Source organism: Melospiza georgiana, chromosome 2 (assembly GCF_028018845.1).
Source record: "Melospiza georgiana isolate bMelGeo1 chromosome 2, bMelGeo1.pri, whole genome shotgun sequence".
Taxonomy (NCBI): domain Eukaryota; kingdom Metazoa; phylum Chordata; class Aves; order Passeriformes; family Passerellidae; genus Melospiza; species Melospiza georgiana.
The window spans coordinates 11180203-11201751 of NC_080431.1; the positions used below are offsets into that span (position 1 = coordinate 11180203).

The 21549-nt window shown below is 36.9% G+C and overlaps 1 long non-coding RNA gene across 3 annotated transcripts in view; it reads left to right on the forward strand.

Annotated features, from left to right (window-relative positions):
• Positions 1-21549, forward strand: part of LOC131080484 (uncharacterized) — a 275439-nt gene that overhangs the window by 127494 nt on the left and 126396 nt on the right. For all 3 annotated transcript variants that reach the window (XR_009114165.1, XR_009114166.1, XR_009114167.1), the window contains one exon: positions 15801-15859. This is a non-coding gene — a long non-coding RNA (uncharacterized LOC131080484). The remainder of the gene's footprint in view (positions 1-15800; positions 15860-21549) is intronic.

Genomic DNA, 21549 nt, shown 5'->3' on the forward strand with positions numbered 1-21549 from the left:
ACGAGGGCCCCAGTTTGAGGCTCAGCTGAAATAACAAGGCAGAGCAGGCACATTCCCACCTGTACGTGCACACGTCTGTATATACGTGTGGGCAGTGCTGGCTTCTGCCCAAGAGAGGAGGCTGCCCACTGAATGGCCGTTTGGCAGGGACAGCAATTTAAGAGAGACTTAAAAACATATATTGGATTAAAAAAAGAGATGGCACCCTAAGAAACACCCAGAGATTACATATCTCAAATTATCAAAGCTGAGGAAACGTTGGACGTGGAAACGCAGCCTCTGTGTTGTTAGTCTGCGTCAGGCTGCACATTCTGAAGCAATATTCCAAGAATCATTTTTCATTTTCTGATACCTTGTTGGTGAGAGACACATGTAGTTGAACAAAGTGATCAATAAAATAACAAATGCTAAGAATATACAAGATAAGATTTTATTGGGCAGAGACCTCCGAACAGGACATTTTTCAGTCTGTTCTGTTATTTTTAAAATATTTGTTTGACAGGCTTATGTTTCAGGCACACAGAAAGATAAAATAATGTTTTAAAACCAAAAAAATACTAAGATTCTGGAAAAACTAACTTGAGAGAGTAGGCTGGGAACAAAAGGAAACCAGAAAAATAAACTTGAATAATTAAAATAAATAAAAAATACCAGAAATAAAAGTAGTGTTTGGAGTTTTACAGTTTTAAAATCTGATAGTAGCTCTAGATTTTAAGATGTTGAACTAGAAATGTTAAAAAAATTATGAACATTTATGAACATATGAAAATGTTATGAAGTTATGAACCATTATAAAAATGGCAAAATTACATCTGTCCAAATGATCATAGCAAATTCTTTGGGAATGTAGGGAAAGACATTTATAATATTTTACATTTTTTAAATACCTTGTCTTTGTGTCCCCTAGAAACTTCGAAAGAACATCATGAGGGAGAGAAAAATGAGAGGAGCATGTTTACAAGTATTTGTAAGGTGGTAAAAAATAGCTAAGACAGAGTGCTTAAATACATTGTCTGCATTCATCATGAGTGTCTGCATGTGTGGATGTTTGCATGGCGTATGTGGCATGTAGTCCTGTCTTATTCTAGTTGAAGAAATATTTGTGGCTCAGTGTGACTTAGGCACATAAGACTGGTTTTTAAGAGATTATTTGTGTTATTTACTGAAGAGCAATACTTACACAATGGTGTAGTATCAGTAAATTAGTGTTTGCTTTGTTTTGGTTTGTGCTTTGGGCTAAAAACAGGTGAAGCCAGGATAAGTTTGTTAGTTTGTTTGTGAAAGCTCGGTGAATACTAATGAGAAGAAAAATCGTCCCAGTCAAACTGAATAAATTCTGTGGATAGTATGAAGGATTTTCAGTGATCCATATTGTCCTTGGACTTGGCTGTTGCATTGTACTTTAAATGGAATTGATTGTGTGGTTGTAATGAAAGTAACGGATTGATTTCTATACAGAGTTACACAGAGTAAATAGAAAAATGTTCTTGTCTTGACCTGCATTCATAAACTAAAAATCAGTGGCTTTTGACCTAATCCTTAATAAAAAATGCAAATGTAGTATAAGAAATCAAAAGGTTTCTTTAATTCTTAGAAAATCTACTGTTTATCAGGTTTGCTTGTGTGCTTTCTTGGATTTTAATTATTTTTATTCAGGAATTTAGTAATAACTGTCATCTATTTTCTCATCAAGGAAATTGTACTTTTTGCAGTTCACATATTTTTGGAAAATATATTTGACTGTTTCTTTTCTTATTGTTCCTTTTGCCTTAGCTACATGGTATTTTCCTTTATTTAGGTAGAATATTTATGATTTTTAGTATCTTCTCTGTTGAGAAGTGTTAGCACAGCAGTTTTGTGAGTGTGTGACCCATACATTTTTATGTTGCTATTACTAGATTATTTCTAAAAGATAGTTCTTTCTGGACTGAACATGCAGATTAACAGCTTTATGTTGTAATAAAAGGAGGAAAGCTGTTGATGCAAATAAGGTGCAACATTCTTTCTAGCTGAATAAACCTAACAAATATTTATATTATTCCAATGATTATCTCAGTAAGAGGCTATAGAGATATTTATGGGCAACATCTATTTGGTTTGTTTTTTTAATTTTTTGCATGTGTGACATTGCGGTTCGGGCCCCGGTAAAATGCACAACCCAACTGGTAAATTCTCTCATTGAGCTGTAAACCAGGACTACAATAAGCAAGATCCAACTTACTGCATTCATCAGTTTCTCGGTGAATTTTGTGACTTTATTTTTGGTGCCCAGAGTTTAATTTCTCGCTGAAGTAGAGCAGCGCATTGTGGCGCCACACAAACAAGAAGAGCAAAACAATAGAAGCCCCAACGCACCGACGGCCACCGCTACTCCATTGTAGCTTCCAAAGGCACTCTATTCTTCCCAGCCCACTTGATATCCTGCAGGTTGTGGCAGTACAATTCACAGGAAAAGCTTAGACATTGAGCTTGCACGCTTCTTGACTCCATTCTAAACCCTTTGTTCACACCGGGGTGGCATTTTTTCACACCACATGTGGCAGCTTTGACTCCTATCCAGCTTGTCGTATAGAATCAAAGTCTGTGATTTCCTACATTCCCAGTGTTGTCTCCCGAGTTGCTGTATTCTTTGTTGCTCCCAAAATATTACAAATCTTAATTTCAGACGTAGATTTTTAAAGCTTTATAGGCTATGGGATGAGACAACTGCACCTGCACACTTAGATTTGCTTAAAATCAAAACAGCTTGTAGGGGAGGGGAAGAGCTCTTTTCCCCTCCTTCTTCTCTTTTAAAAAAATTTAACACTGACAATTAAAAATTGTGTGGTGAATTTGGCATATATTCATTCTGCCTGATGCATGTTTTTCAGAAAAGAATTGAAATAAGTGTAATACTATATATTTTTGTATTTGGAAATTATACAAGTGCTTGTAGTTTGTTTCAGTATTAAAACATTATTCATCTTAAGAGATTCTTTTGTTGCACACAGGCGTCATCTGTTGTGCTCTCTTTTCCCTACTTTTCCAAAGACAACCTTCATCTGCAATTTTGCTGAAAGTTTTATGGGCCTCGTCAATAATAAATTATATTTCAAACTAATTTTGAGGAGAACAAAACAAGTCTACTGATATAAATGCCCCTAAAATATAGGTTTTTGAAAGTTTATGAATAGAAGATACATTGCTTAAATTAATGTCCTTCAGTGTAGCTAAAATGACACTTCAATCCTGAAACAGATGCTAAAGTATATGTTTCTTGCTAAGAAACTTTACCAGGGATTGCAAGTGCCAAGTGACGGGGCAACAATAACATTTGGATAAAAATTGTCACAGGAATTAATATAACTTGTACTTCACACTTTTTGATATATTTTTTAAAATGATCAATGAAAATTAAATGGATGTGTGATTTGAAAGAACATTCTCAGTTCCGTGTATATTTACAATCTGTACGTTCATTGTTGCTGGTTCACTCAGCTGAAGATAATAGAATAATTTCTCCTTGGCACATATGCTAGCCTGTACATTGACATGACACCCTAATAAATATTTTGACTTGGGAGCTGTTGTTTGTTGCTGTTTGTCAGGTGGTTAGAATGGTCTTTTGGCTGCCGCTCCCCTCGCGAACTAAAATATTAAAATGTATGCTTTCAACCTAGCAGCTTTCTTACTGCATTTTATACATTTTCTGACTGCTCATTCTTTCTTTAAAATATAGTACTGCTGTGTGCTTAATGCATACTGCTTATTCACCAAAATCCACTTAACTGCTCAGAGTGTTTATGAAATTCTTACATTGGTTTTAGGTTTTAAGAATTACATGAAATTGTATTATGTAAGAGAATAATTCAGTAACAGCCTCTAGAAAGACAAAACAGCATTGTTCTTTTCTGGTTTATAAAATGTAATAATTTCATGTGCTTGTTTTTTTGCCATTTCCTTGCCGTTTGTTTATGGAACATTAGCTGTTAAGTTGTTAAATCGTCTTAGCTGGTCTGACATGTAGCAGCATTGAATAACAGAAAATCTGTTCCAATTAATATTTATTTTGTATTTCAGTCCAAAATCTCAAAGATATAAACTAACTCCTAGTAATAATTAATTTTCAATTAGAAGCACAGTTTTATTAGCTCTGCTTCTAAGATGATTTTGTGTAATTTAAAAAATCCAAACTATATGAAAATAAACATTTAACTCATAGTTGTTTGAGGTTTTTTGTTTGAGATTTTTCAAAAAAGATGAATGCTTAAATAGCACATTTAGAATCCATATCTAAAAAGTGTTTTATTTTGAATACTAAATTATACAATTTAGTATAATTATATATAATACAAATTATATAAAATTTATAGAAATGGTTTTGAGAAGATCAATGAATGCTTTAATAAAATTACATTAAGATGGATTTTTTAAAGTTACCTATTACTTTAAAAAGTAATTAATCTAAATTAACATTTTTATAGACAAAATGGGACATTTTCTATTTGTTTTCTGCCAAACACCTTAGCAGTTTCTGCAGTTTAACTAGCTAAAAGGTCCAGGCATTCTGAGTGCAATTTTAGATTGCACAAAAAGAGTTGTTTTATGAAAATTGAAACTATAAAAAGATTAAGCCTTTCGAAATGCAATACTCTAATTTGTGCTAAGCACTTATTTTCAAAAGCATGCTATAAGGAAACAAACATAAAATACTCATGCAAGCTTACCCATTTACTGTTTAAATATTAAAACAGTGACTCAGAAAAGCAATGTACACACACTTAGCAAAAAGTTACTTTACTATCACAGTTGTCTACATCTAAACTTGACATCACACAGCATTTTTAGAAGACTCAAGTATGCATTTCTCGGAAGCAAGACAAGTTCAATAAGTGTATCAAAATTAGTTTACCTACTTTCACAGTGCATAATTACTGAAGAAAAGGCATGATCTTATTTCATTAAAGTGTCATGAAGCAGAAATATAGAATAAGCATTTGTCAATATCCATTCCAGAAAATCCCAACTTTTATTTCTCGGCATTTCTTTCTTTTCCCCATGTTTCTTCAGACCCTCTTCACGTTAATATTTCTTCTATTTCCAGAAAAGAGAAAGGGTGTATGTGTGGGGGGATGAACCCCAACAACAAAACCCCACAAACAATCAGCAAAAACATAATTGGTTTATATTGCCTTTCAGCTTGTGGCCTGTCCTCATATTATTAGATCATACATACTCCCCTAAAATTCAGCTTGGAGTAATCCTCTGCTACTTAAGGCTGGATGAAAAGAGTACTCATTGTGAATTATGTTTCATCTGTCACAATAACCTTCTTTATTCTTTAGTGCACCTCCCCTTTGCCTGCGGCAATTAGAGAAAATAGGTATGCCTTGAAGTATGAGACAGTGGTATCTCAAAAATATATATACTGATGTCATATGCAGACAGCTCTGGGTTAGCAGCACCCTGAAGAATATTTAAGCCCCTTTTTGATGCAATCCAAATTTTGTTAGAACAGAGTAGACGCTGGTATATTGTACAAGTAGGTCCTAATGGCTTTCTGTCGATTATTAGTTTTTTTTGACAAGCAGTGGTCAGAGATTTTGCCATTCCATTAAAAGAAGAGTAAAAACTTGCTTACCGACTGATATAATTTTCCACGTTACCTACAATTCTGTTTGATTTTTTTTTTAATTCGAAGCTGTTAGAGAATCTTTTTCTTCACTCCTCCCTGAAATTCCTGGAGTTCTGTTGAACTCTTTGCCTGAACACTTTTCAGCTACACTTTCTCCGTGGTTTAGCATGATTTTCATAATTTCTTGCAGTAGACATTTAACTGTTTCATCTTTAAAATAAAATACATATTAAAAAAAATGTTGCTTAGTGAGTATCAAAAATGTTTTTGCACTGGTACAGAAGAGCAAAAACCAGTGTTATCAGATGTTAATTTTGCAAATTATTTGTCTTTCTATATCCAGGGGAAAAAAAGAATACAAACTCTTTTAGGGTTCTAGTCACCACTGTCAGGGTTATTTTATATATTAGAATACCTCTCTTTTCTTTAAGACTATCTGCTTTATTTTATCTAAAAAACAAGCAAAAAAGCAGTTTTTAAATTTTTTTTTACTTTTTGAATTAATTTTGGAAGCTTTCCAAGTTCACGTTCTTTTTTCTCCTGTGTTAATTTTAAAGCCTCGTGGCAGCAAACTTCCAGTCAGTATCTTGTTTTGAAACTGCTCACAATTCTGGGCAGTTCATACTGATTCCAAATCAGCCTCCCTTGCACTTTAAGAGGGCTGATGTTGAACTGGAAATGATTAAAAGTGAAAGCACCTTTAAAAAAAAAAAATTGAGTGCTAAATCAAGCAGGTTAAAACAAAGAGATTCTGCTGCGAGGCCGGTCTAACATAAAAACACTGTTATTAAAGTTCCCAAGAAATTACTACACTACAAAAAACCAAGAATACTTGTGAATAAAGGAAGAGTTTGGCCCACTGCACAGGTTTGGGCACAAAAGTGCTTGCTAAGCTATCTATTTCACACATGCAACGACAGAAGGTTCGATATTCATTCGATCGATGACTGAAAAGGCACAATGGCAAAATCGGACGGACTTCTTTTCAAATACAGATCTCCGATGTCCCCCTACAGTCTGCAGTCGCACGGCTGGTGGTGTGGCACAGACGGAGCAAGGGTTACATCAAGGCTGTTCTCTGGACCGTGCAAACAGTCTAGACCAATGACCTGCAGCATCGTGCCCTTTGAAGAAGAGGCAAGTTCAGTCACGACGAAGAAAAATCAAGGCGTACCCCTTTTAACAATAGGGAGCAGCTCGTGGCTGCAAAGAGGTAAGCAGGGGTAAGCAAAAAAAGGCATCTGCTTCCATGGTGACAGGCCAAGCATGGGAACCTTGCTTTTGAAGAGGGACAGTTCTCAGGCTCCCTCACAGGCTATGTCATGCATTATAAGCAAAGGCAGGTTGAGCTGAAATCCGCAGAGTTATTTCAGAGTAAAATGATACGCGAGCACATGGCTGTTAGCAAAAAAAAAGTCACATGACTGTTTAGAAGCAGCCTTGCACTGTTTCTGAATCAAGCCTTTCGTTCGGGGCAGTTTCTTCTTCTTTTCTTTTTTCATTGTCCTTGATGTTTTTTCTTCCCCTCCGCTTTCGCAGCAAACTAAGAAAATTGGGAGAAGGTTTATATAAAACAAACATTTGTTTGATACACAAGATTCTGGCTATTCTCCTTCTCTAAACTGAAAAAAGGTCAAGGGTCAATGTTTTTTTCGTGACAGGGCCACAAATCCTTTTGTTAATGTAGCTTTAGCAAATGCCATTTAAAATAAGATTTTGCTTTTCTTTCCAAGTGCATATTATTATTGGTTTGCCAGAGTATGAAAGTAATGAATTTCTGTTTCTACAATAACTTTTTTGTTCCAATATTTTGCCAATAGTTCTTTTTCTTCGTTTTTGGGCTCTACAATGCTAATTGTCAAGATTTGCACTTCTAGAAAAGACAACTAAAAATGCACACAAAATCAACACATAATAGTTTTGCTGTCTTCAGGGGAAAAGAGAATTATCTGCAGGCATAGGTAGTAAAAATGTGATCAGTGACTATAAGCCTGTGGTGTAACCATTAACCTTTGAGAATTGTTATGTTTGTACTTTGTTTCTTTTTGCTTTGTCATTCCTTTAGCTGCTACGTGCTGCATTTCCTCCTGAAAAATTAAAATGTGCAGTGTATTTGCCTTGGCATAGGTGTGTCTGGTTTTTGAACTGTGTTTATTATTACATCTGTTCTGTGACATTTTAACTGTTTGTGGTTGTTTGTAAATTTGGAAGGCTTGGTATTTTGCTAGAATTTTAGTGTTAAAGAGTTTGCTTTAGTAGCTTCTGTTACATACAATATGATGGTCTGTATTATTACAAGCTATAGCATTTTTCTTCTTAATATCAGTATGAGATTAATTTTATTCCAACTATTCTTGTTAAAACTGGGGGAGTGGGGGAACAGTGGGAGAGAAATGTCTGGCAAACTGTGAAACACAGTTTCAAGTTTCAGAAACACTAATAGTTACCCACAACATTTCATCTGTATTTTTTTTCCTGCTATTTAATAACTATAGGGACCTGTGGTACTTGGTAGAATTTGTATTGCTATCCTATAAACGTAATTAATATTTATGAGTGTATCAAGGGCAGTATTTTCTCAGGGTGTATTCTGAACTTTCGTTGATCTTTAGGATGGTTTAATTTCAGAATGAGGACTGTGTATTTGAAATTAAAGGATGTATGTGAACTAACTGTAAGTTGTCCTCAAATAACAACAGGCTTTTTTTAAAAAAAGGTTTTGGCCTACCCTGAACATTTATGGGCCAAAATTTTCCAAGCAAAAAACCTCAAAAACTGAATACAAAAATATAAACGTGCATAGGGAAATATAAATATGCAATGTAAGCAATTAAATATTAACAATAAAAATTAGGGATCTCATTATCTTAAAATCTTAAAGCCCATTATCTTAAAATGGTCACGATCTGGATTAACAGGATTCATTCTGGATAATTTATACCCTGCATATGAATTCAGTTTTCAGCTGGACTTCAACATGAATGCAAGCTGTACCTTTTCTCCAGAATATCTATCAACTAGTCCCATTAGTTTAAGAGAAGAATCAATTTGCTGGTCTTTTGTGTAGGTTTTTGGATGTAATAATACATTTTGATATTCCTGCTGAACGACAGAGGCATGTTAATAACGGCAAACGTTTTCACATACTCACTGTGCTTTACAAACTCATACACTGTGTGGAAATGTTATGTCTTCAAGTTTATTTAGTCTATATGAAATTCTCTCAAATTTTATACCTTGCAATGGTAAATTAAAAGATTATTTAATCTGTCATACGTATGGCAGAAAAAGTGCAAAAGGCAGTGCTGTTGTATTTGGTATTCAAACATTGCTTGAAATTATTCTCATGCTAATGAAACACTCCAGTTTAAATAGTTAACTTTTTTTTTAAAGAAAGAGATTTGCTATTGGATGGAAGATTTTTTTAAGTGGAAGGCTTTCTTCTTGTCCATTTTAATGTAATTGATAAGAAAATAATTTCTAGATTCACAGTAGTCTGCACAGTTTACCAAGGGGAGGATCTGTTCTTAATTATTTCATGCTCTTTTCTTAAAATAATTAGTCTTCTCCTTTAAGGAGCTGAGGATAGAGCACTGCAATGAAAGATGTGTAAGACTTGATGTTGAAGGGAAAAGTTGCATCTCCAAGAGCAACGAAAACATGATTGTGAAACCATCAGGTTTTATTTCCATTGGTGTTGTTGTAGGGTGGTTTTTGCCATGTGTTGGTGTCTTACCCCAAAGCACACATGGTCCTGTCCCTCCAGTGTTGTTGACGCCTTCTGAAAAACCTTTGGGCAGTTGCTTGAGTCATGTGCCAACTTTGCACCTGGTTCATTCAAGCTAAAGTTCAGGCTTGCCAGTCTGAGGCCTTTTACTTTCCATTTCAGCCAGTGGTGACTCAGAGCCAGAGATTTCCCTTTTCCCTTTTGGGCCATTCATTTAAGTGGAGGACTAAATCATCTAAACATCTTATTCCCCTTCTTAAATACCTTAAAGTGCCTCAAGAAGCACTACTGTTTTGTAACTTCCATTGAGCAATTCAGCTTCTCTGAAGCAAGGTAGAAAACAAGTAGGAGGGTTTGTTGGTTGGGTTTTTTTTTAATACAGAAAATGCCTTCAGGATGTTGGGAAGTCCTGTGGTTTGCATAGAAAGGATTACCAGGCACAATTTCTTTTATAAACAGTGCAATTCATACCTCTATTATCTTCAGAACAATTTTTTTTTCTCCACAAGAGAGGTAGACAAAGATATGTCATGGTTTGCTCTAGGCAGGGTTTGCTGTGTCACCAGTTTATTTTACAGGAGTTTTAGACTGAATTTCTCACTTGAATTAAAAAAGAAAAAAAAGGTGTCATCTCTGTCATAGCATGCCAAACAAAGAAAAAGAGACTGTGATCATCTTGCTCAGTGGAGAGGAGAATTCTGCAGTTTGGGCCCGTCTTTAAGCAATTTGCACCCTGGCTTTAAGCAATTTTGACACTGTACTTTTTATGATATTGCAACAATGCTGTAAATCATAATTTCAAGGACAGTAGTTTATCATGCTGCACATCTTAATAATCTACTGGATAAAAAAAAGGCAGCAAAAACTAGATGAACCCCCAGGTTTTAGTCTGCTGATACAAAATGAATTACAGTTGTCTGAAATTAAAGTAAAAGGCTCCTTTTAAACCCAATGTTTTTAAAAGTGCTGCCAGGTTAATCCCCACCAAAGATCCTTTGATTTTATTCTCCAGGTAATCCTTTTCTACATTACCTTAATGACACAGAAATTCAAACCTGGCTGTGGACTTGCTAAGAGCAAGGACTTGGAGAAGCCTATGGAGCAAAGAATCATCAAAGCTTAAAACTGGTGTGTTTGAATTTTGGTAGCACATGAAAGCCTCTAGATTTTCCTCTTTAAAATTAAGAGCGCTGATAGATCAGTGAAGTCAGCAAAACTTATTTGCTTTTGGTACTGTACATGGATTTGCCTTGTTATGAACTTGAGAATGACTGACTGCATCCACTTCGATTTAAGACAGAAAACAAATTAAGTCTCTCTGTCTCTTGAGTATTCTTCTTGGTCTGTAATCCCCACCACAAAAAGCCTTAGAAAGTCTGATTAAGTCGTTGCCCCTTTTTCAAGTCTCCTTCCAAATGCAATGCATATAAATAACAGGTGCAAGAAGAAGTCTCAAATGATCAGGAAGTCGCATTTTCTCCCTCAGTGTCATAGTTCTCTGATGTTTTGAAATAGAAGTTAGTCAGGTTCCAGGAGCACCTCAAGTGTGTGGGGTTCTTTTCATGGCTGTCATTTTCTGATCTTCTGTTATTGGAAGCAGAAGTCTTTTTAATGCTTATATGCTGTTCACAGAAAAGGAATCTTTGACATTACAGAAATAATATTAGTCCAAAATAACCTGATATTTGTTATAGCTTTTTAACAGAGACATGCAAAACAACAGCAATAACAGCTTTGCTTTGTTCTTTTGTAGAATCTGGCTAAGATCGCAATCACAAGTGACCATGAACTCAGGGCAAAAATATTTATTGCAAAGAGCTGGTCCTGCCCAACAGCCACAGATCACAGAATAGTTTTGGTTGGAGGGGACATGAAAGATCACAAACTTACAGACTATTCTGAGTTGGATGGGACTCACAAGGATCCACCCCCTAAAGTGAGTGGTCCATACAGTGATCAAACTCACAGCATTAACACCATGCTCTGACTAGCTGAGCTCATCTTAGCGTCAAGATGATCTTGTTCCAACTCCCCTGCCCTAAGCAGGGACACCTTCCACTGGACTGGGTTGCTCAATGTCCCATCTGACCTGGCCTTGGACATTGTCAGGAATGGGGCATCCACAGCTTCTCTGGAAATGCATGCCAGTGTCTCACCACCCTTGGAGGAAAGAATTTCATCTGAGTATCGAACCTATATGTGTTCTCTTTTAGCTTAAATTCATCCCCTCCATCTTATTGCTATAAGCACCTGTAAAAAGTCACTTCCAGCTTTCTAAATCTCCTCAAGAATTGCAGGGTCCCAGTAGGGTTTTCCCCAAGCCTTCTCTCCTCCAGGCCTGACAACTGAACTCTCTCATCTTGTCTTCTCTTCAGCTCATAGGAGAGTTGCTCCAGCCCTCTGGTTATTTTTGTGGCCTCCTCTGGCCTCTCTCCAACAAATCCAAGTCTGTGTTGTCCTGGAAGTCCCAGATTTGGACACAAAACTCCAGATGGGGTCTCATCAGAGTGGAGTACAGAGCAAGAGGCATCTGTTGGCCATGCTGCTTTTGATGCAGCCCAGAATATTATTTGATTTCTGATCTACACAAAGATGCTTTATCCTAAAGTAGGAAACAATAGAAAACAAGTAGAAAACAATGAAAAACAAGTAGAACACATGGTTGGTTCTGCCTTTCTAATATCTTCAGAGGATCATCACAACAATTCTTATTTAAAATGCCTTTTTTCTCAGCATTTGCCTCTTACTTTTAATTTTTTTTTTCATATTTGATTTTTCCCTCTCCTAACTAAAGAATTAATTGTGAAATAAGGAGTTTTCAGGAAGAAAATTTGACTATTTTTTATTATATACCAAAGATAAGCCTTTGGTAGAAATATTGCATCCCGTTTCAGAATCAGGGGTGGAAATCTGCCTTGTATTTGTATATATTGAAGAGCTCTGGAAGTTATACATTACTGACAAGAATTACTTGTGAAGAAATCTTGTTTATGCTTGACAGTAGGGTGCTTTGCAAACTAGAGCAAGCATCCAAAGTTTTATGTGAAAGAATACATAGCAGGCTGCAAAACAAGGCCAGTCATTTCAGAAAAGAGAAAGTTTGAAAAGATCAGTGTTATGCTTAATTATGCCACTGTCAATGATGTGTTTATGATAGTTCTGGCCTAAGAAAATAGAATTTTCACACAGAATGTAAAATCTGATGGTTTTTGGTTTATGAGGGACATGATGGTTGATAGTCTGGCCTTAAAAAGTATCAGAAATTACATTCTGAAAAAAATCTGTCATATTTATGTGAAATGACATCCCTTGAACCTTCTGTGACTGGGATTTTGGGTCTGAATAGCAAATCCATTTCCCTCATGGTCCCTTGGCATCCATCATTTTTGTATGTGTGATGCTAGAGGGGACATCCTGCCCATGCCCTTCAATATCTCTTTATGGACATTCTGTCCATGAATTTGTCCATGAGCCTGAACTGGAATTTAATCATTTTGGTATTGTAGTTCAAGGAGTGACATTGTTCAGTGTTTGCTTTTCTGAGAGTTATTCTGATTTTTGGTTTCTGAGCACCAAGTAGGACAAGTACCCATGAAAACTTCTGCTTCAGTGAACAACTCCACTTTGAATTGTTTGTACTTGTGTTCAGCAATCTTCCAAATATTCTGTAATTTCACTGACAGTGATTTTCATTAAAATTTCCTTAGTTATCCTCACTTGTAAAGAATTTTGTCTTAGCACTTGTGTCACATGAAAAGCTGTTCAAATGCTTGTATGTAAGGAGGATTGGTGAGATGTGAAGAAAACCTTCATGACTTTGTATTGGTCAAGTGAAACTCCTGAGATATTCAGTCCAGCCTGTTACTTGCTGCAAAACCTCTTTTTCTGTAAAACGTATTTATCTGTACTAGCACTTCCTTCACAAAGCAAAAAGAAAGTGATATAGTGATTACACTGTTTTCTCTTTTATAACTTATATTTGGATGATTTCAGGTAAATTCTTAAGATTCAACAGCAGCCAATTTTTAAATAATAATCCACTGTGAGTCTTAGAGTAGAGCAACTACCTTGATTTGCCTCTGGAATTGAGGTAAAGTATCATTAAATATCAAATCATATTAAATTCCTTCTGATTTTAATCTGTTCTTTGTGCAGAAAAATTCTGTAATCATTCCATTGGAGAAGAAAATAGAAATATATATTTCTGCTTGGGTTTTTTGTTTTGTTTTGGTTTTTTTTTTTTAAGTTTATCTTTTGCTATTAAACTATTTCAAGCTTTTTGCTCAGCAGAGGTAGTTAATGAGGTTTGGTAGAGATGGCAAAAAGCATCCTGCAAACTTCCCCAAGTCTACATTTTTTCATTTAAGACTGATCAAATTCCAGCATATTTTAAAATACCTGTTCCTCTTTCTCATGTGCTAGTATAGAATATCAGTTGTCAAACTGTAATTCTATCAAACACATAAGCACTTGATTTCTGAGGGAAAATTTTGCTGGCCCCAGTTACTGTGGATTTTAAAAGTGTGCTAGAAGGGCCATTTTCAATATGAGATTCAAAAGTACCATCAGTGAATAATCCAGAGAAAACTTCACTACTGAGAGACTGTGGGGAATGGAAACAGGATGAAGTCTGAAAACTTGGTTATGTACATGGTTATGATTGCTTCTGCTATTATCTGCTATCTCAAGATTTTTTTAAAGGAAATTAAGGAGCTGACTATATTAATAAACCACAAAATAAGCTCTTCAGTTGATTCAGTCAAGCTCTCTTCAACAGAGGCATTTGTTTAGGCATGGTCAGTGAAGAGTATTTCTAGGGCACAACAGATTTCATCCAGTCAGAATCTCTAAAAATAGATCAGATGAATCATGCTGTGAAGTGTCTCTGATTCTAGAGGACCTGCAGTGACATAGCTCAGGGATGCTGCTTAAAACTAGGTAAGAGCAATTTCATCCAAAATATCTGCAACTCCAGTGATCTGATAAGGCCATGAGCAAGGTTTATGCAATTTAAAGTAGCATCAAGTTGGACCTTTCAGATAATGAAATAAAATTAGTAATGCTTCCATGTGAGGCACCACAGCAACCTCCCCAGGAAAGCTGCCAAGGATTTGGAGTTCCCAGGTGTAGGAAGCATGAACTTAGGTGTAGAAATCATGGAAAGAAATGGGACTAAAGCAAATAGTGGGAAAGGAAAGGTTATTGTGAGCACACTAACAGCTTTATTTCTCTTCAATAAAATAAAGGCCAAGAGAAAACAGTGGGAACAGGACATTTGTGAGTGAAGGAGAGCAATCTAACCTGAGGAACAATGCTGGGACACAAATAATTTGAAGAAAATCAGACTGGAAGTTGGAATATTTCTGGCCATAAAAGCAGTGGTGTTCTGGAGGAGCCTCGCAATAAAGCAGTCAGGTTTTGTTTTTCCACACACGTCCAAGTGTTTGCAAGGTGGAAAATGATACATTTATGAAAGGAAATGTGAAACACAGTCGTCTGAGATAGCAGGAGCTTGGGCTGGATATGCCACCACTTTGATCCTAGAAGGGCATGTGTAATGCATGACTGCACTTATTGAAGTGACAGTAATTATGCTGTAGATATGCCTATACTATCAATGTGAATATGTTGTGGTGCTTCTTTAAACTTGTAATTAATACTAATTGAGCCCTCAGAAACTGAAGGGTTCCTCATCTAAAAATCCTGTGCTTTCTCTGAGCATAACAACAATTTCCTAACTTAGCCCACTACTTGAGAAACTCCATGTTAATGGAAGGAAGGCACTAAATATGATCTGTTGATTACAAACAGCGCAGAGGATTTCTTACTGTGTAGGCTAAATATCTTTTGCCAGCATAGTGGTTCTGCTACATGTGTTTTCTCTTAGTAATGTATTTATTGTACTAGGCACGTGATTATAGATTAATACTTTCCTTATATATTCTGCTAAACACAACCTTGTGTTTGCTGTGAAGATGAGAAAGAAATATAAGTTTTGTGCATGAATTCATTCTATATGTTTTCTAACAATCCACAATGACAAAAGAGAATTTTCAGGTACTAAAATTCAGTTTAAGAAATTGAATTAGTTACTTTATAAAAGTAAAAAAATTGTGAATTTATTTGCATGCAAACCTCAGCACTCAAGTAAATGTGCATCCAGCAAGAAAGTGCCCCCAGTCTGATGTGCTGAAAGGTTATGGGGCCTGCAAGAGAGAAGATGTTGTACCATGTTTGTTGTTTCAGCTACTGGTATATGACAATTCCCTTAAATTTGTTAATATGTTAAAGTTCATCAAGACTTGTAGAAGAAAAGATTCCTCTTTTTTGTCTTTATGTTTTATAGTTATGGGACATAACGCTGTGTCATACAGGCTTCCTTTTGAAATACCAGTGAAACTCAGCTAGTTTATTGCAGAAGTCCTGTATCCCTGTTCTCATGTGCTATGTCTCTTCCAGGTGTGCAGCTGCCATTCCACCTCACAGCAGGGCTGTGTTTGCTGCTCCACAAGCTGCAGGTAAGCCCTGAGACTGCTCCCCAAAGTTCCTGTCCCAGTCACCATGACCAGCCCCTGGCACATGAAGCTGAGGGCAGTGCAGCTGCTCTCCATCCCATGATGGCTTTCCCAGGACAGTGAGAGGATGCTCCCTCTGCAATTCAAATGGCACCTGAGGAGCTCAGACATGGTGCTTCTCCTCACAGCATAGGGCTGGTTTTCAAATCAGAATGGGCCATTGGACTGTGTAATGTAAACTCTCGAGATTTTACATTTTGTGCTGCTACTCCCTCACATTTTTTCTTTGAAGCGAGAAATTATTTTAATTTAATCCACTATTATCTTCATAGCAAAAGTGATTTTTTCATGAAATAAAGTATCAAAATCTTTTACCTAATTTAAATGTGACCAGCTTCAGCTCTGAGCCATTGTTCCATTGTTTTCTGCTGGCGCTTAGAGGTGGTATTTGTATTCCTATAATGACTGCCACATTTTCGTTCAAGTCAGCTAAAATAGATCTGAGATCTCTTAAGACTTTCGCTGTAACACATGTTCTCCAATATTCAGTTTTGCATCTCTTCCTTCACCTCTATTTTTCCCATATCCTTTTCAAAATACACAGAATTCTCTAAAGCTAACTGTAGGATTATTAGAAGAAAAAGCAGTTGTCCATCACTTCTACTTCACCATCCCTTCAAACATCACAGGGTTGTGCTAAGCTTTCTATGCTGGCACTTTATTTTAAATGTTGAATGCCTGTGTTTGCTCTGTCCCCTTCAACCATGACACATTCAGTTTCTCCTTCCAAGCCAAGGTTGGTCTTTGCATTCATGGTTATTCACAAAAGTTTGCATTTTCCACTTCAAATCATTTTGGTTTGGCTCATACTAAACATTACTCAATACTTTTACTTTTCCTCTTCCTTCAGGAAGAGGAAATGATGTAAGAATAACTTATTTTTATGATGGATTCTGCTCATACTTTCAGCTGATGTGGATATGCAATCTCAGAAGGATATCATGCCGTAATGAAAAGTTTATGAACAGGTCTTTTGAAGTAAAATATAACTTGAAAACATCTTCAGTTCAAATGTCACTGATTTGGGATACTGCTTATCCAGTACACATCCATGTAAATGGGATTTGCATTTTGGTATTAAAATTTAAATATTCAGGAATATTGCCAGTGAGTGTGAAAGACAAGTATAATTGGCTGCTTAGTATTTAATTAGTAGAATGTAGTCATATCATTTTTGCATTATTTTTATGGCCTTTTCTTTCCATTACTGTATTTACCTTTTTTTTTTTTTTTTTTTGTGTTTTTTCTGCTGAAAAAAAACACCAAACAACAAAAACCATAAAACATGGGGAGGAAAAAAAACGGATCTGAATCCCTGCTTGTAGGATGGTGGAAGCCAGCTGTCCAAACAGACTGCATATTTGGTCATAAATTTATTGGAGAATGAGTGTGTTTTATTAATAAGAATGTGCACTTTTGATATTATCTTTGCAGGCAGATTAGAGCTGAACACAAACCCAGTTAATCAGTCTGAATACTAATATTAGCAGAATAGGAAGGAAGTTCTCTTTTTGTAACATAGGACTTTTTCTTCTGAAAAATTAGAAGTTAAAGAAATAAAAAGGGAATAATGATCTTTTGGTTAGAACAAATGGGTAAGTTGGTCCTAGAGCTGGATATCCTACAGAATAGTCCCCATCCACCAAATTAAATTATTTTTATGGTGCCTGGACTATGTTGACAAGAACTTTACTGGTTTTGGCAGTAGAAGAAATTGTCAACTCCCATATTAAAGAGAATTTTGCAGTTGTGTAAAATAGTATGTACTGTCTGCAATATTCTTGGTGTAAATTTTACCCTGAGCTTTTATAAGTCAAGAAATCTGCACACTGAATACTTTTGTCAAAAAATTATGCAAAAGGTATTTATGATTTCCCCTCATTCTTTGGAGTTCTTTGGTCTTTTTATTCATTAGCATTTTTTGTAAAAGTTTGTTTATTATGCATTTGAAAGTTACCCAGATATTTCTGTTTGGGAATTATTCCTGGAACAAGAAAACTATTGGAAATAACACCAGTACTTCTCCAATTTGACAAAATTAGAGCATACTGAAAAAATATGGAATAGTATGTGTTTAAAAGAAATAATCTTGTAGGATATACTGATCAAAGTTGAGTTTAGCTATTAGTAGAACACTTTGCCATTAAATAGGAGGAAACTGGAAAAACTCTACTGCACATGTTCAAAAAAAATCAACCTTCCTTCTTAAGGAAAATCCCAAACATAAAGTATGCCATTGTTCGCTGTGCATGTGGTGACCAGTCCGGGTTATATTAAATTGAAGTTACTGCCATCTGGTGGGGAAAAGAGTGTTACATCCCAACAGTTGGAAGCAATTCTGCCAGGATTACATCCTCTACACCTGTGTGAATGATGTGTGTGTGTATAAACAGAGATAGATATATCTATATACAATATTAGAATTTGGTTGCTGGTTCTGAAAGAAATTTCAAATATTCAGTAGTACAGAATGACCTGCTGAATTGTAAATTAGTCAAGGGTAGAGAAATGTAGGAAAGAAAATAAGGAAAACTTCATAGGTAGAAAAGATAGATATGACCACACTCCTGGACTGGACTAACATCATATACAAGCCTTGTTCCCAGAATATTTCTTCACAGCGGGAGAGCTTACACTTTTTTGCAGTGTTTCATGTGGCACTTCCTATCATCATTTCATAGAATCACAGAATGGCTTGGATTGGAAAGGAACATTAGGATCATTTTGTTCCAACCCCTGGCATGGGTAGGGGACGCCTCTCACTAAACCAGGTTGTTCAGAGCTCCATCCAACCTGGCCTTGAACACTTCTAGGCCTTGGAAAGCCACAACTTCTCTGGGCATCCTGTTCCATCCTCAGAGTAAAGAACTGTTTCCTAATCTCTAATCTAAACCTACTCTCTGTGAGTTTGAAGCTATTACCCCTTGTCCTGTCACTCTGGGCCCTTGTAAATAGTCTCTCTCCATCTTTGCTGTGGGCTCCCTTCAGGTACTAAAAGGCACAATTAGGTCACCTCAAAGCCTTCTCTGTTCCAGGATGAACAACCCCAGTTCTCTCAGCCTTTCCTCACAGCAGAGGTGCTCCATCTGACCAATTAACTTGGTGGCCTCCTCTGGACTCTGTTTAGAGATGAACACTAATTATTGCTGCAAAAACATCTGTGCTAATTCTGCTTCCATTCCGTGCTTAGACTTTTTTTGGTGCAGTGAGTTTGGTCCTCCTTGAGTCTTGACATATGCCTGTGTTAGCTATTGCCCGTTTCTTGAAGGATCAGCCCAAGAGGGATGGAATTGTATGAATAGAACGTCAGGGGAGTCTGTGGGGCATTTTATGTATAGTAAATTAATTAGGATTTCTCAAGCTAAAACTTTTACATAGGATGTAAGGGTCAGTGAAGTGAATGATATGTGAAGGGGTAATAGAAGTGAGATTCAGTTGTGGCAGACAGTATCAGATGTCTATCTGCAGTAATAAATTGCTCAGTAACCATATGGGAACAATAACTGGTGTCCAGAATTTGTTCTTATTTCACCATTTCAGTCTCTTGAAGACTACAGACAAGATTAGATCTGCTTTATGTACAAATATTAAATAGGTTTTGTCCTTGCTGTATGCTGTGTTTTCTTCAGTACAAGTGGTCCCTTTGCTCTTAACAAGCAAAATAAATTGCAATTATCTCCATTAGCTTTGTATCAAAAGTGTATTTTTAAGCAGCATATTCAGAGTGAAGGCAAGGTTAGGGGGATCGTTCCATGGGGTGCATAGTGATGCAGTCAAATCCCAGGGACAGAATAACATTAGATTCCTCTTTAAAGGGATAACTAAATTTTGCCACCTTATTCTTCCCATACCTCATAATTCTTCTATATTGTATTTTAAATTATTTTTCACTTGGTTGATCTTTGCTGCCCGTTGCCATTTTTTGTTTCTTTTAGTCTTTTTCCTTTTTCTGCACTCTCTAGGAGCCAGAATCCTGCCCAGATAACATCTGTCAAAAGGAAAACCATTGACCTTGTAATCCTGTCATTCTGCTTTTGAGACTGCATTGTACATGCAGGTGTCTGATTTCTTCATAAGTTTTAGAGGAAGTATTTTTTCATGACTTTGCAATGTAATTGCCTAATGGTTTTTCAAGGACACAGACACTTTTCACATAGCAAGGTTTTACTGGAAGGTTCGACAGTAAGAGGGCTGGGTGGTTGCATGAATACACATTAAGTGCTTGGAACTCAAACCCACATCTTGAACCATCCAGTGCAAAGAGCTCTCTCTGCTCCGTCCAGCTTATGCAAGGCAGAAAAGTGAACAACTTTCAGAAGGAAAATGATCCCTGGTTCTCTCTTCTGGCCTTCAACTCAACATAAAGCTTACTCTGAGCCGTGTGAAAGGAGCACCTAAGTTTATTAGCTCTTTATTAGAAAACTGGCTGATTTGTATATTCACTGGTAAAATGACCTGTGGTGAAGCATTCTTTGAAATCCTGGTGACACTGAGATGCAAGCTTCTTTTTGTCTACTGATGTCCTATATCCACTTTTACCCCCTGCTCTTCACATATTTATTTATAGTCACCAGGGATTAATAAGAAATTTGATAGCTAGATGGTAATTGCACTCTCTACTTGGATAGCTAAAGTTTAAGAGAAGGTTTGGAGGAAAAGATGAAGTAATGAGACGCAAATCTAGGAGGCTGTATCTTCTGAACCAAAAATGAGCATTTTCTAGAGTGCCTGTTAGGGTTGAATAGAGTTGAAAGTTATATGATATGTTATAAAGTCAGAGTTTGGAATGCATTGAAGCATCTCAAATTTCACTTCTTTAAATCAAAACTGATTATAGAAATATCCTGACTCAATGAGAAGCTGCTACAGAAATGGGTGAGTCCAACTCTTTGAGTTCATTATGGAGGAAATAAAAACAGAGCACTAGTGATCACAGCTACCTTTGAAAATCTGCGGGAGAGTGGATGCACATTTGCAGCAACATTCTGATTGATAGATGTGATATTTGTATTTGATATTTGCATGTCCATTCTTGGAAGTGTTCAGGACATGCCTAGATATGCTGCTGAGAATCCCACTCTCAGACCTGCTTCAGATGACTTTTGGATCTTCATTAATGACATGGTCAAAGAGATTGAGTGCTCCCATAGCAGATAGCACCAATCTGAGAGGTGTGGGTGACACAACTGAAGGATGGGATGCCATCCAGAGGGACCTGGACAAGCTCAAGAAGCAGCCCATGGGAATCTCATGAGGTTTAACAGACCAAGTCCAAGCTGCTGCACCTGGGTCAGGGCAGCCCCAGCACCAATCCAGGCTGGGGATGAGCAGACCCAGAGCAGCCCTGGGAGAAGGCCCTGGGGGTGCTGTGGGTGAGAGGCTGGCCCTGGCCTGGCCATTGGGAGCCCAGAGCCCCCCGTGTGCTGGGCTCACCCAGAGCCCGTGGGCAGCAGGGCAGGGAGGGGATTCTGCCCCTCTGCCCCCTGTGCTGAGAGCCCACCTGCAGGGCTGCATCCAGCTCTGGGCTCCCAGCACAGCAAGGACAGGCACCTGCTGCAGCCAGCCCAGAGCAGGCACCGAGGGCATCAGAGGGATGGAGCAGCTCTGCTGGGAGGAAAGGCTGAGAGAACTGG